This window comes from Amphibalanus amphitrite, unplaced genomic scaffold, assembly GCF_019059575.1.
Source record: "Amphibalanus amphitrite isolate SeventyFive unplaced genomic scaffold, NRLGWU_Aamphi_draft 000249F_arrow, whole genome shotgun sequence".
Taxonomy (NCBI): domain Eukaryota; kingdom Metazoa; phylum Arthropoda; class Thecostraca; order Balanomorpha; family Balanidae; genus Amphibalanus; species Amphibalanus amphitrite.
The window spans coordinates 372,187-385,129 of NW_024881744.1; the positions used below are offsets into that span (position 1 = coordinate 372,187).

The 12,943-nt window shown below is 47.4% G+C and overlaps 1 protein-coding gene across 3 annotated transcripts in view; it reads left to right on the top strand.

The window, feature by feature from the left end:
* LOC122386395 (early nodulin-like protein 2) overlaps positions 1–12,943 on the top strand; it is a 125,064-nt gene that overhangs the window by 10,601 nt on the left and 101,520 nt on the right. The gene's annotated exons all lie outside the window — the stretch shown is intronic.

Here is a 12,943-nt window from a genome sequence, read left to right on the forward strand (position 1 = left end):
TCCACGCCGCAACCGCCTGATCCGGGCTGGACGGGCAACTTTATCCCATGCGGGATTGCCCGTAAGCCGAGCACCGCCCGTAGCCGGGTGCGTTGAGTGCTTGGGGGAGCCCCTGATGGGGTAACTTTCAGTCTACCCCGGCGCTGCCGGGGTAACCTTTTCCACTCGAGTGGAAAAGGATTTACCTTTTTAGGATTTACCAGAGTGCACTCTGGTAAATCCTAAAAGCAGTCTCCGTACTAAATAAACTGTCACCTATAAAAGTGTCTCTCATTTTTCTTATCTTCCATAAAAGTTTTTGAAAATTTACTTTATTTTGATTTTGGAGCTTCCATGTACTGAAATCTGTTCATCGCTTAGTCCGACAAGTTTCATCAAACAGAATTAAATCATATTTAACCCTCGCCCGTATTGGTGTTCTTTCCAGCCGCGAACGTATAAGGGGGGGGGGTCCGTTGGACCCCCCTTGCCGTTTCGCCCCTTATCGAGCTAGAGCTTCGCGGAAAAAAACGAGCGTGTTGCCCGTGACGAGAGGAAGCCGATGATACCAAATTTTACGGTGCTAGGTCATCGGTTGATCTTCCAGGTCAGGTCAATGGCCCAAAAGTCGGGAAAATCGGGACCTGTTAGAAAATGGTCATGTCTCCACTTTGATAGCAGCCGACACATCTCGTGCCTTTGATAGCATAGAACATGTAAGACTGTTAGATAAATTAGGTTGGTACGGTGTAGACAAACATTGGTTCGAGGACTGGCTGAGGAACAGGACTCAGAGCATTCAGGGTAGCCGCGCCGGGACACTGCCAGTGACGCACGGTGCAATACAGGGCTCACTAATCGGCCCAAAGCTGTATTTACTATTTACTAACGATCTGACGGCTCATTTACCTTTTGGCAAGCAGGTGACATACGCAGATGACGTACAGTTTTTAGATTGCGACTCAGTTGAAAATTTAGCATGTCTTAAAGAGCGCGTTGAAGGCACACTTGATGTGGCACTTCTTTGGTTTACGCAAAACCGGCTTAAAGTGAATCCAAGCAAAACTGAACTTTTGATAGTCAAACCAAAGAAGAAGAAGAAGTGTACTTCCTTTAGCATAAGATTTGGCGATGCAGATCTAAGTCCTTCACCATTTGCAAAAATCCTCGGTTTATTTGTTGACTCTGAATTATCATGGGAAAAACAAGTATCTCAGGTTGTTCGCCGCTGTTTCTTCGTTCTCGTTGGTCTCTCTAAGATAAGACACAGGTTGCCCTTTGAAACAAAAAAGTTACTGATTGAGGCGCTCGTGTTTCCCCATTTGCATTACTGCTTAACGGTATGGGGCAGCTGTTCTGTTACTCTCCGCCAGCGAGTGCAAAAGGCTATAGATTTTGGAGCCCGTATAGTTACTGGCTTGTCCCGGCGTGAGCACGTCACTCCCGCCCTGGAGTCGTTGGGGTGGCAGCGTCTTGACGGTATGTTAGAGGAGAGGGACGCGGCCATGCTGCGCAGGCTGATGTCGTCCGGGGCGCCTCCGGCGTTGGCCGATCTAGTGCGCAGTCGCTCTGAGGTGTCAGTCAGGGCCACTCGCGGTGTGTGCGCTGGTCAATTGGAGCTCCCTAGAGTAAGGACCGAGCGTGGAAAACGTACTTTTCCGTACAGAGCCGTGTCTGTTTGGAATGCTGGGTGCATGAATCGTCTGTGACTCGTGTACCTACACGTTTGATGAGTGCTATTTTAGGACATATTTTTAGATAGTTATGTGTTCATCTTTTTTACAACTTGTATTGACGAGAGGGCAGAAAAGCCATGTTTTATGGAGCTCTTAACCCGCGCCGGGCCGGGGGGGGTGTTTGAACACCCCCCCCCCCCTGCGGTTTTTCGCAGATATCTCAAAAACGGCGGCGCGGAGCGCCGCCGTTTTTGGCACACCTGTTTGTGCATCTTTTCCGCACATGTTGTGAAAATTTCAGACCCAGGTCACCTTAGGTCAGGTCACCAGGTCACGCTAAGTGACCTCACCTCAGAAAAAATAAGAATGCTCGTCATAGCTACACCGATTGATTGATTGCCTTGAAACTTTCAGCGATTGATTAGAGCAACAATATCTATAAATGTATATCTCGGAATTTTGATATCGGTGACCTAAGGTCAGGTCAATTTTGCGACCTCTCCATTATAAGTCAATGGGAGAAAATTGAAAAGCGTCTGTTTTGCACGAACGTTATTCTAGACACTCTCAAACATCGAGATGTAGGTAAAATGGACACACTGAACCGGAAAATGGCAACTGTGACCCCTCGTTATGTCCCCGAGGTCATCTCAGGTCACGAACAGAATCTAACAGTTTTTCGCTAATAACTTCTGATAGAGACGTGCTAGAGCGCTGAAAACGCCTTAGATGTGTTCGGCCCGACGTTGCGGATCGACTGATATGCAACATGACCTTTTCCGGTCAGGTCATGACCTTGACCTGAGGTCAAATTTTCAAGTTGACCTTTCAAGGTCAAATTATAGTTCATTCGACGCGTCTCGACGAGAGGAACACGATGGTGGCAAAAGTAATGTCATGACTCTTTTGAGTCAAAAGTTATTACCGAAAAAACGTTTTTCGTAAAAACGGCTATTTTTGAAGTTTTTGCCCCCTGGAGGCTAAACCGTTGACCTGAGGTCAAATCTGAGAACATTACTCAGAAAGGTCTGTAAAAGGGCTATCGAATGCGCTTTTCCGCGGCGCTGTAGCTCTATCGGTTCCCGAGATAGCCGTTGGCAGTTTCCAAAATGTTGAAATAGTGGACATTTGACCTTTGGTGACCTCTGGTGACCTGACCTTTGACCTGACCCAAAAAATGACCGAAGTGTTTTCGTCCTTATTTTGGACGTTCTTTCGATTGCCGCTTACCGCGTGTCGCTACGTGGCCCAGGAGCCGAGTTAGAAGGGGGGGTGTTCAGACACCCCCCCCCCCCGGCCCGGCGCGGAATCTCAGAGCACCGGCCCGGCGCGGGTTAATAAACCTGACTATGACTATGACTTTGACTATGAAAGTCGTAAAGCGTGGCTGCTATGGGGTTTTTCGGGGTGCTGATCACGAATATCATGTTAGTTTTGATCACAGATGATGTCTTCATGCATTTAGGCCAGGTCGGTCGGGTCAGGTCAGGTCATGCCAACCAGTAAGGGTATTCGTAGTAGGTGGCAACCGCCTCTGACAGCTTCGTAACATGTTACGAAGGTGCCAAAACTACTTCGTAAATGTTCATATGGTTGCTAAATTCGAATTCAGCTCCAAAAACTGGCCTAGAAACATGTAAAACTCGGAAAAGTGAACCGAGGTCATCGAAGGTCAATGACCTTCGTCAATGACCGAAGGTCAATGACAATGACGTCTCAAAGCTCTCATCAAGCTCCGCAACAGGGCTCACAGCCGACGCCAATTCAGCAGGCTCAAACAGCTACGAGACAAGGTCCGAGCAGAAATTTCATTCGCAAAAACTCGATGGTATAAAAACCAGATGGACAAGATTACGTCAGACAAAGGAGTATCCTGGTATAAACATGTATCCAGATTAACAAATCGTCAACCCAAGCCATGGCATTTCAAGTCGCCTGAAAACTTGGACAGTGGGGGCTGTGCTGAGCTCATAAACAACCATTTTACTCAAATATGCACAACCTATGATAGTCTACAAACAGACCAGCTACCCTGCTATCTACCTGCGCAAGAAATAACTTTCAGGTTGCAACCCTGGCAAGTATCAGGCAGCTTGTGTAGACTGAGACAGCAAATGGCGGTGCCGGTAGGCCAGCTCCCAATACGGCTACTGAAGGAGTTCTCAGTTGAACTGGCTATTCCCTTGACTCATATATTCAACAGGTCATTACAACAGGGAGAAGTGCCATTGGTTTGGAAGAGAGCAACGATCACACCAGTGCCCAAGAAACCCATCCCTACTTCACCTGGGGATCTGCGACCGCTGAGTCTCACACCGACGTTTAGTAAAGTACTGGAACAGTTTATAGTACCGCTCATTCTGGATGACATTAAAGCAAGCATTGACGTCCGACAGTATGGGAACATGAAGGGGTCATCTACCTGTCACTACTTGATCCGATTGATCCATGAGCTCCTCACCCAGCTAGACCATCATGACAAGCTGTTCTCCATTATCATGTACGATTTTAAGAAGGGATTTGATCTTATAGATCACACAACAGTTATTCAGAAATTTCTGGAGATGGGACTACGGCCTGCATATGTCAAGTGGCTCTCGTCGTTCCTCCAAGATCGGCAGCAGCGGGTTAAGATGACAGATGGAAGCCTCAGTTCCTGGACACAGATTACGTGCGGTACCCCCCAAGGCACATTGGTTGGGCCGGTAGCCTTCCTAGCTATGGTGAATGGCGCTGCTTCACAGACAAATAACAGACTCAAGTATGTGGACGATTTAACCATATATCAAGCGTGCTCAGTAGATGACGTACAAAGAGAAAATGAGCTTCAGGAGATAACGGATGAACTATGTGAATGGGCAAATCGAAGCAAGATGGTACTTAACACTGATAAGTGCCAGATAATGCATTTTTGCACGGCCAAGAAGCCGTTAGTATTGCCCGACATTTCGATAAACGGCTCGAGCGTTTGCATGGTGGACCAAGTAAAGCTACTTGGCGTCACCATATCTAATGAACTGTCATGGAACCCACACGTTGCGGGCATGGTATCGAAGGGGTCAAAGGCGCTTTACATGTTGTATATTTTAAAACGATTTCGACCGCCAGAAGAACAGATGGTGAAAGTTTATACAACGTACATCCGACCGCTGCTTGAATACTGTGCCCCAGTCTTCCATGCAGGTCTCACTGCCCAACAAGCGAAAGAGCTAGAAAAAGGTCCAAAAAAGAGCGCTGAAAATAATTGCCGGCTACGATCAGAACTATCAGCAAACTCTACGCCGGTTTAACCCTATTCCTGGCGGGCTCCGCCGGGACAAGAAACTGGCGGGGGGGGGGGGGCCGATTCGGCCCCCCCCTGAGATCTCGAGAACGAAGCAAGATAGCGACAAGCGGTAAACGGCATCGGATACGCACGGTCAAGATCTACAATTTTTACAAAGGTCATTTTCAGGTCAGGTCAAAGATGACGTCACAGGGGTCGAAAAAGTCAAAATGGCGGCGCTAGATATGGAGAGAGTTTTTCTCGAATAACTTTCGAATTAGTCAAGATAGGAACAAACTAAGGGCATCATCGTGATCCTCTCGTCAATCCGCATCGAATGATATATATGTTGACCTCGAAAGGTCAAGGTCAAAGGTTGACCTCAGGTCACGTGACCTCGAGGTCATCATGTATATCATTCGATGCGTCTTGACGAGCTGAACACAATGAGACCATCCACGCGTCTGTATCTTGTTTCTGTACGGAGTTATTGGCCTAAAACCTTTGGTGACCTTTGATGACGTCACATGACCTCACAGCTGCCCAACAGCAAAACAGACCTCAAGGTAGTGAAGGTTGATCGTATATGAAGTCATGTATGGTATATGGGGCCATTCCGACCCGTTTTAGTGGTAAAAACAGGGAGTTGATTTTTTCCCCATTGACTTATAATGGGGAGGTCGCGAAACTGACCTGACCTTAGGTCACCGATATCAAAATTCCGAGATATACAAATTGCACATACTGGTACCCTAACTAAAGCCTGAAGAGAAGAAATTGATCGGTCAAAAACTCTAGCTCTGGCGTGATTGCAAACTTTTCTGAGGTAGGGTCACCAAACCGCCTCTGGTGACCTGACCTGAGGTCAGATCAACTCAAAATTTTCAGACATGCTGCGTAGAAGCCTTTTAGGAAAAGTCAGAAAATTTGAGCTTCCTAGCTCAACGCGTTTGGGAGAAAGAACCAAAAAACCTCAGGGGGGGGCTCCTGAGGCCCCCCCCCCCCCGCCAGGAATAGGGTTAACCTGGACACACTCGCTGACAGAAGGCAGATGCTTTGCCTCCGCCTTGGAAAACAAATGCTGAATTCCCATACACACCGAGATTTACTTCCCGAGTTCAGAGGCACCATATCCGGCAGAACAACACGAAGACATAACACGCTAGAAACCTTTCGTTGCGGTGCACGACTAAGGAAGTCTAGCATACCACTCATCACAACTCTCATCAACTCGGACATACTGTCAACTATGTAGGCTTCTCTCATCTCAGTCAATGTAATGTTTACAGGCAAATGTACCTATGTATTGGCATCATTTGCAGCTGTCTCATGTCACGACTCACGACCTTGCTAGTGCTGTTTGGTGAAAAATGATTGTATGTGGATCATGTGCTATATGAGTGGATACTCGAAGCCATGTGACTTAATAAACCGTCTCTCTCTCTCTCTCTCTCTCTCTCTCTCTCTCTCTCTCTCTCTCTCCCTCTCTCTCTCTCTCTCTCTCTCTCTCTCTCTCTCTCTCTCTCTCTCTCTCTCTCTCTCTCTCTCTCTCTCTCTCTCTCTCTCTCTCTCTCTCTCTCTCTCTCTCTCTCTCTCTCTCTCTCTCTCTCTCTCTCTCTCTCTCTCTCTCTCTCTCTCTCTCTCTCTCTCTCTCTCTCTCTCTCTCTCTCTCTCTCTCTCTCTCTCTCTCTCTCTCTCTCTCTCTCTCTCTCTCTCTCTCTCTCTCTCTCTCTCTCTCTCTCTCTCTCTCTCTCTCTCTCTCTCTCTCTCTCTCTCTCTCGTCTCTCTCTCTCTGTCTCTCTCTCTCTCTCTCTCTCTCTCTCTCTCTCTCTCTCTCTCTCTCTCTCTCTCTCTCTCTCACCCACCCTAATGCATGGGAGCAACATCATATCCCATTTTTGAACGCTTAAAACCACGAAAATACTGCAAACGCGCGGCTAATGCGAGCCGACATACGCCGAATCGCGATTCCGGCCAAACGTACCCATTAATGCCGCTTGGGTCATATATGACCCAAAAGCAAAATCTTAATGTCTCTTCTCAATGGAGGCAAGTGGCACTTTGAGGAACTTGTGCGTGTGTCTTGTTGGATTTGTGGGTTTAGTGACGAGCGTCGAAGCCGCATAAAACTGGTGTGCGCTCGTCCACTGAAGTTTCTGGAGCCAAAGACGACGGGACTGTACAGCCGCCAGTCGTCACTGGCAATGGCGTGCCGTCCCAAAAAGTAATATTATCCCTCGCCCGTAAACGGTGTTTTGCCACCTTCGCCCATGCAGGGGCGGGGTTGGTGTGACCCCCCCCCCTGGCGTTTGAAAACGGAGCGTCGTAGAGCTTAGCGGAAAAGACCAACGGATTGCTCTCAACGAGATCTCGAGATTGGTGGTATATTTTTTGGTCCTAGGTCAACATTTGACCTACTTATGACCGGTCAAAGGTCAAATTTTCGGAAAAATCTAACTTTGTCAGATTTCCGCGCCGATTGCGGCAAAACGGTAAGAGATATCGACTTGAAACCTTCACTATCGTGATCCTTGATCAATTCTCTATCGTTTGTTGTATATTTCGATGTCATAACTCTAAAAATGATGCGTTGGGAGCATCGGAAGTCTGCAAGGTCATTTGTGCATTGGGTCACGTCAGGCGTGTGACGTCACTGACCTGACCCTGACCCAAAATGAACTACAAGAAACAACCGACGATGCCTGAAATGGATAGCAAATTCGAATTCAGGGCATCAAAATACCCCGAAAAGGCATACAAGTGCAAGAAGTCATTACAGGTCAACCGAGGTCACTGACCTGACCTTGACCTTTAGTAACCTTCAAAATGTCAACGGACATTGTGCCAATGTCAAATCAGCCAGTTGTGATTCTAAAACAATCCATCAGTGTGTCAGGTCAGTCGGCATTTATACCAATGTGAAGCAATCTCCAATTTAGCGTAAATCTGGCCGGAGGTTGTTCCCTTTATGACGTCATAACTCCGTGACCTGACATGACCTTGACAAAATTTTTTATCAAAAGTTGCGCAAAGGATGCCCCAAAGAGTACTGTTAAATTTGAGCAGGCTATCTGAAACGGTTCGGCGTGTAGCTAAGAAAAACCTCAGGGGGGTGCACCAACCCCCCCCCCCCCTACATGGGCGAGGGTTATATTATGTTTGCAATTTACTATCTGTTGAATGATCGTCTATCTACATTTAAATTTGTCTGAAAAAGGCATGATGTGTATTTTTGCCCTTCTTCTCGACATCGGATAACTAATGTTCCTCGATAAATATCCTTGGGTCATAAATGGCCCAGCCGGCAATAGTGTTATCAATTTACTCGTATGTTGAATACAATGGAAGCAACTGATGATTATACGATTATTTGTTTCTGGGGGTTGTGATCAGATCACAGTGGCGGATCCAAAGGAGGGGGCCGGGGGTCACATGGGTCACTCATGACCCCCCTTGGGGCCCAGGGGCACCACCGACCTATCAGGGGCACCACAGGCCTGACAGGGGCACCACAGGCCTAGCAGGGGCACCACGGGCCTGTCAGGGGTACCACAGGCTTGTTAGTGGCACCACAGGCCTGCAGGAGCATCATCGGCCTAGCAAGAGCACCACAGACCTGCCAGGGGCACCACCGGCCTCGCAGAGGCACTGACGGCCTCGCAGGGGCACCTTGGGCCTGTAAAGGGCTCCATGAGCCTGTCGGGAGCACTTCAGGCTTGTCAGGGCCCAGGGGCACCACAGTCCTTCCAGGGACACCATAGGCCTGTCAGGCCTATGGTGCCCCTGACAGTGTCAGGGGCACCACAGGCCTGCTACCGGCACCACAGGCCTCGCCAATGAGACGTTGCAAAGCATTGCAATGCAGTGCCTATATTGATAAGCTGAGACCGCTATACAGTATACACAATAAGGTATCTAGATAAATCGATTTTCGTGATAACTCCTTATTTGTGACTATACTAATGCCGGTTGGGTCATTTATGACCCATGCCTATAACTTGAGAACCGATGGAACAATTTTTAAAGCTTGCACAGTTTTCTTACTGGGACCCATGTGGCTAACATTTGTTAACCCTCGCCGGACCTATTGGTTTTCTACATACGCGCCGGCCGAGGGGGGGGGGGGGCGGGTACGACCCCCCCCTCGCCGTTTCGCCCCTGGTGGAGCTAGCGCGTCGCGGAAAAAAACGAGCGTGTGCGCCGTTACGAGACGCAGAGATTGGTGCCCGATTTTAAGGTCCTAGGTCAACCGGTGACCTCTGAGGTCAGGTCAAGTGCCCCAGGGTACGGTTCAGTTTTTGGTGAATAACTTCGCAAAACACGGCCGCAGAGCCGCGATTTTGGCAGCATCGTGTTCGCCTCGCTCAGGCGCGTCGAATGATGTACTTTTTGTTCGGGTCAGGTCAACTTAGGGTGTTGACCTCAGGTCAAGGTCAGGTCAGCACCCCCAGGTCACGAAGTTGGTCGAAAGAGGTCATGTCGCATATCATTCGATTCGGCAGGTCTTCCTGAGTCCATTGGTGGCTTTCTCTACTCGCTAGCTCAATTTGATCGGGAGTTATTGACGAAAAACTAATATGACCTTGATGACGTCATAAATGACGTCACGGAAGGTCAACATTGCAAAAGTGGCGCATCTAACCTTGCAAGGAGTGCATCAAATCACGATTCTGTGTGCTTGAGATAGTTGGAGATCGTTCCCGGCGCCAGAATAGCAGTTTTCATTTTTCCCCATTGACTTATAATGGTGAGGTCACGAAAATGACCTGACCTCATATGACCTTTAGGAAAAATCCGAGATATACAAGTTGTGAGACTCGTAATGGATACTAGATCCTGCAAGTTTCATTTCCCTGTGACATCTCCTCTGGCAGTGAGGGCGTTGCGAAGTTGCGACATCTGAAGACCGTGCAGAGGTTCACTTATGACGTCATAGGTCAGTGACCTGACCTGACCCAAAAATGCGGTTGGTGTCAAAAGATGCGGCTTGGATCAAAGGTCAGGTATGCCAAGTTTCAGCTCTCCATCGCCAGCGTGTTCGAAGCTATCGCGAAAAAAACCCTATGGGGGGGCGGCACCCGCCCCCCCCCCCCTCGGCCGGCGAGGGTTAACCCGCGACCGCCTGGGGGGGGGGTCGGATCCAACCCCCCCCCCTCCGTTTTTCTTGAATAACTCATGAACCGCTTACGCTATCTACTTGAAACTTGGCATACCTTCTTCCCCATCAATTTGACGTCTCCTGTGCAATTTTTAAGAAACAATTTCCAAAACGTTAGGCGGCACGGGCGGACATCGATAGCAGCGCCTCTATCGGTCACTAGGGAAAGCTTGGCTGTAGGCGACGAAATACCGGCTGAGTTGTCACACGTTGAATAGGTTTATAGACATCCGTCTTGTAAAAAAGTTGAACTTTTGCCTTCAATATTTCTACAGGCAATTTTAGAAGTGTCTTCACATAGATTACAAAACCATTTAGATTATTCTATTCACTTCAAGCCTTTCCTATTGTTCTTGACGAGATGCGGGAACTATTTCTAATTAGTGTTTCTAGCTTAGTAAAAGAACATATTATGCAAACGATGAAAAAAGCATAAATGGAAGATTTTATATGCAATTTTCTCTAACAATTAATGGTAAATTATCTACATATCAAGGAAAAGATGCATGCTAACTGATAATTTAACCCTATTCCTGGCGGGGGGGGGGGGCCTCAGGAGCCCCCCCCCCCCTGAGGTTTTTTGGTTCTTTCTCCCAAACGCGTTGAGCTAGGAAGCTCAAATTTTCTGACTTTTCCTAAAAGGCTTCTACGCAACATGTCTGAAAATTTTGAGTTGATCTGACCTCAGGTCAGGTCACCAGAGGCGGTTTGGTGACCCTACCTCAGAAAAGTTTGCAATCACGCCAGAGCTAGAGTTTTTGACCGATCAATTTCTTCTCTTCAGGCTTTAGTTAGGGTACCAGTATGTGCAATTTGTATATCTCGGAATTTTGATATCGGTGACCTAAGGTCAGGTCAGTTTCGCGACCTCCCCATTATAAGTCAATGGGGGAAAAATCAACTCCCTGTTTTTACCACTAAAACGGGTCGGAATGGCCCCATATACCATACATGACTTCATATACGATCAACCTTCACTACCTTGAGGTCTGTTTTGCTGTTGGGCAGCTGTGAGGTCATGTGACGTCATCAAAGGTCACCAAAGGTTTTTGGCCAATAACTCCGTACAGGAACAAGATACAGACGTGTGGATGGTCTCATTGTGTTCAGCTCGTCAAGACGCTTCGAATGATTTACATGATGACCTCGAGGTCACGTGACCTGAGGTCAACCTTTGACCTTGACCTTTCGAGGTCAACATATATATCATTCGATGCGGATTGACGAGAGGATCACGATGATGCCCTTAGTTTGTTCCTATCTTGACTAATTCGAAAGTTATTCGAGAAAAACTCTCTCCATATCTAGCGCCGCCATTTTGACTTTTTCGACCCCTGTGACGTCATCTTTGACCTGACCCGAAAATGACCTTTGTAAAAATTGTAGATCTTGACCGTGCGTATCCGATGCCGTTTACCGCTTGTCGCTATCTTGCTTCGTTCTTGAGATCTCAGGGGGGGGGCCGAATCGGCCCCCCCGCCAGTTTCTTGTCCCGGCGGAGCCCGCCAGGAATAGGGTTAAAGTTCTTGGGGCCAGTTGTTTTCCTCTTTTCTTACGTCGCCCCAATGGCCGCGAATACACTAGTGATAACGCCTATCGAAATGTTGAGATATATCGATTTTAGTGATGTAACTACATGGCGTTTTCAGTAAAAAAATGGTAAATGTTTAAAAAATCGCCAAAAATCGAGGTTTTAAGCAAATTGCAAATTAAGGACATGAATAGACGCAGCTCAACGAGTTCTTTAAAATGGCTATCTCGGATTTTCCATAAAATGCGTTTTTTACCCCTAAAAATTCAAAAAACTATATTTTTGGAAAACAGCTAATAAAATCCAAAATTTTGGGAATTTCCAAAAAATCGGAAAATATGTTATAGAGCTCTAATAGAACATTAGATGTGCCAAATTTCAACTTTTTATCTTGATTTTTGACCCCCAAATTGTAAAAAATAGCTCCAACATGCATAGGGCATGGTGACGTCATAAGCATTTTCGTGAATTAGAGGCACTTTTGAACATTGCATGTGAAAACAAATGGCACCACTAGATTCCTGGGACAAAGCTCGTCTAGAAAAGTGCATTTTTATGTCAAAAATAAAAAGTTGAAAAATTGACCTTTTTTCTAGGCCCTCGTTTAGTTATGTATGGTATAAACGATTTTTTATGCTTTTAATGCACACTTATCACCAGCACAGTGACTTGGGGTCACATATAACCATTACCATCGGATTCGGCGCGAAAAATAAGCCATAAAACATGTGTCGCACGCCCATGTAGCAGAAAGTGAAAACCGTGACCTTTCGTGACCTGACCTGACCTTGACCCGTACTTAGTATGACCCCTATACGCACATGGTACCTTAACTAGGCCGTTGAGGTCATTTTTGGTGAGTTTCGAGCAGCAGCTATCGATTCCGCTGTCCGTAAGCCTAATCATGCAAAACCCCTGAATTTGACCTTTGACCTGACCTTGACCCGAAAGTTGACCTCAATCTTAAAATCTTAAGAGTGCTTTGGGAAGGTCTCGTAGAGACCTTTCGAACGCCGCCTCGCGGGGCTCGATACGACCATTGGTTCTCGAGATAACGGGGGGGGGGGGTCGGATCCGAACCCCCCCCCCAGGCTGTCGTGGGTACGGAAATAGCCCAGGCGGTGCCGGGTTAAGGACAGCTTAAGAATCAAAGAATACAGATTCCGGCATTAATGGGATTTATGGTCAGGGTCATAAAAATGTTAGGGTAGGTGTAAAATTGATTAACGCGAGGGTTGAGGGTACTTTAAGTTTCGTCGCGATCGGCCGCTTTTTACTCGAGTTATTCGCGAAAAACCGAGGGAGGGGGGGTCCGTTCGACCCCCCACCTATAC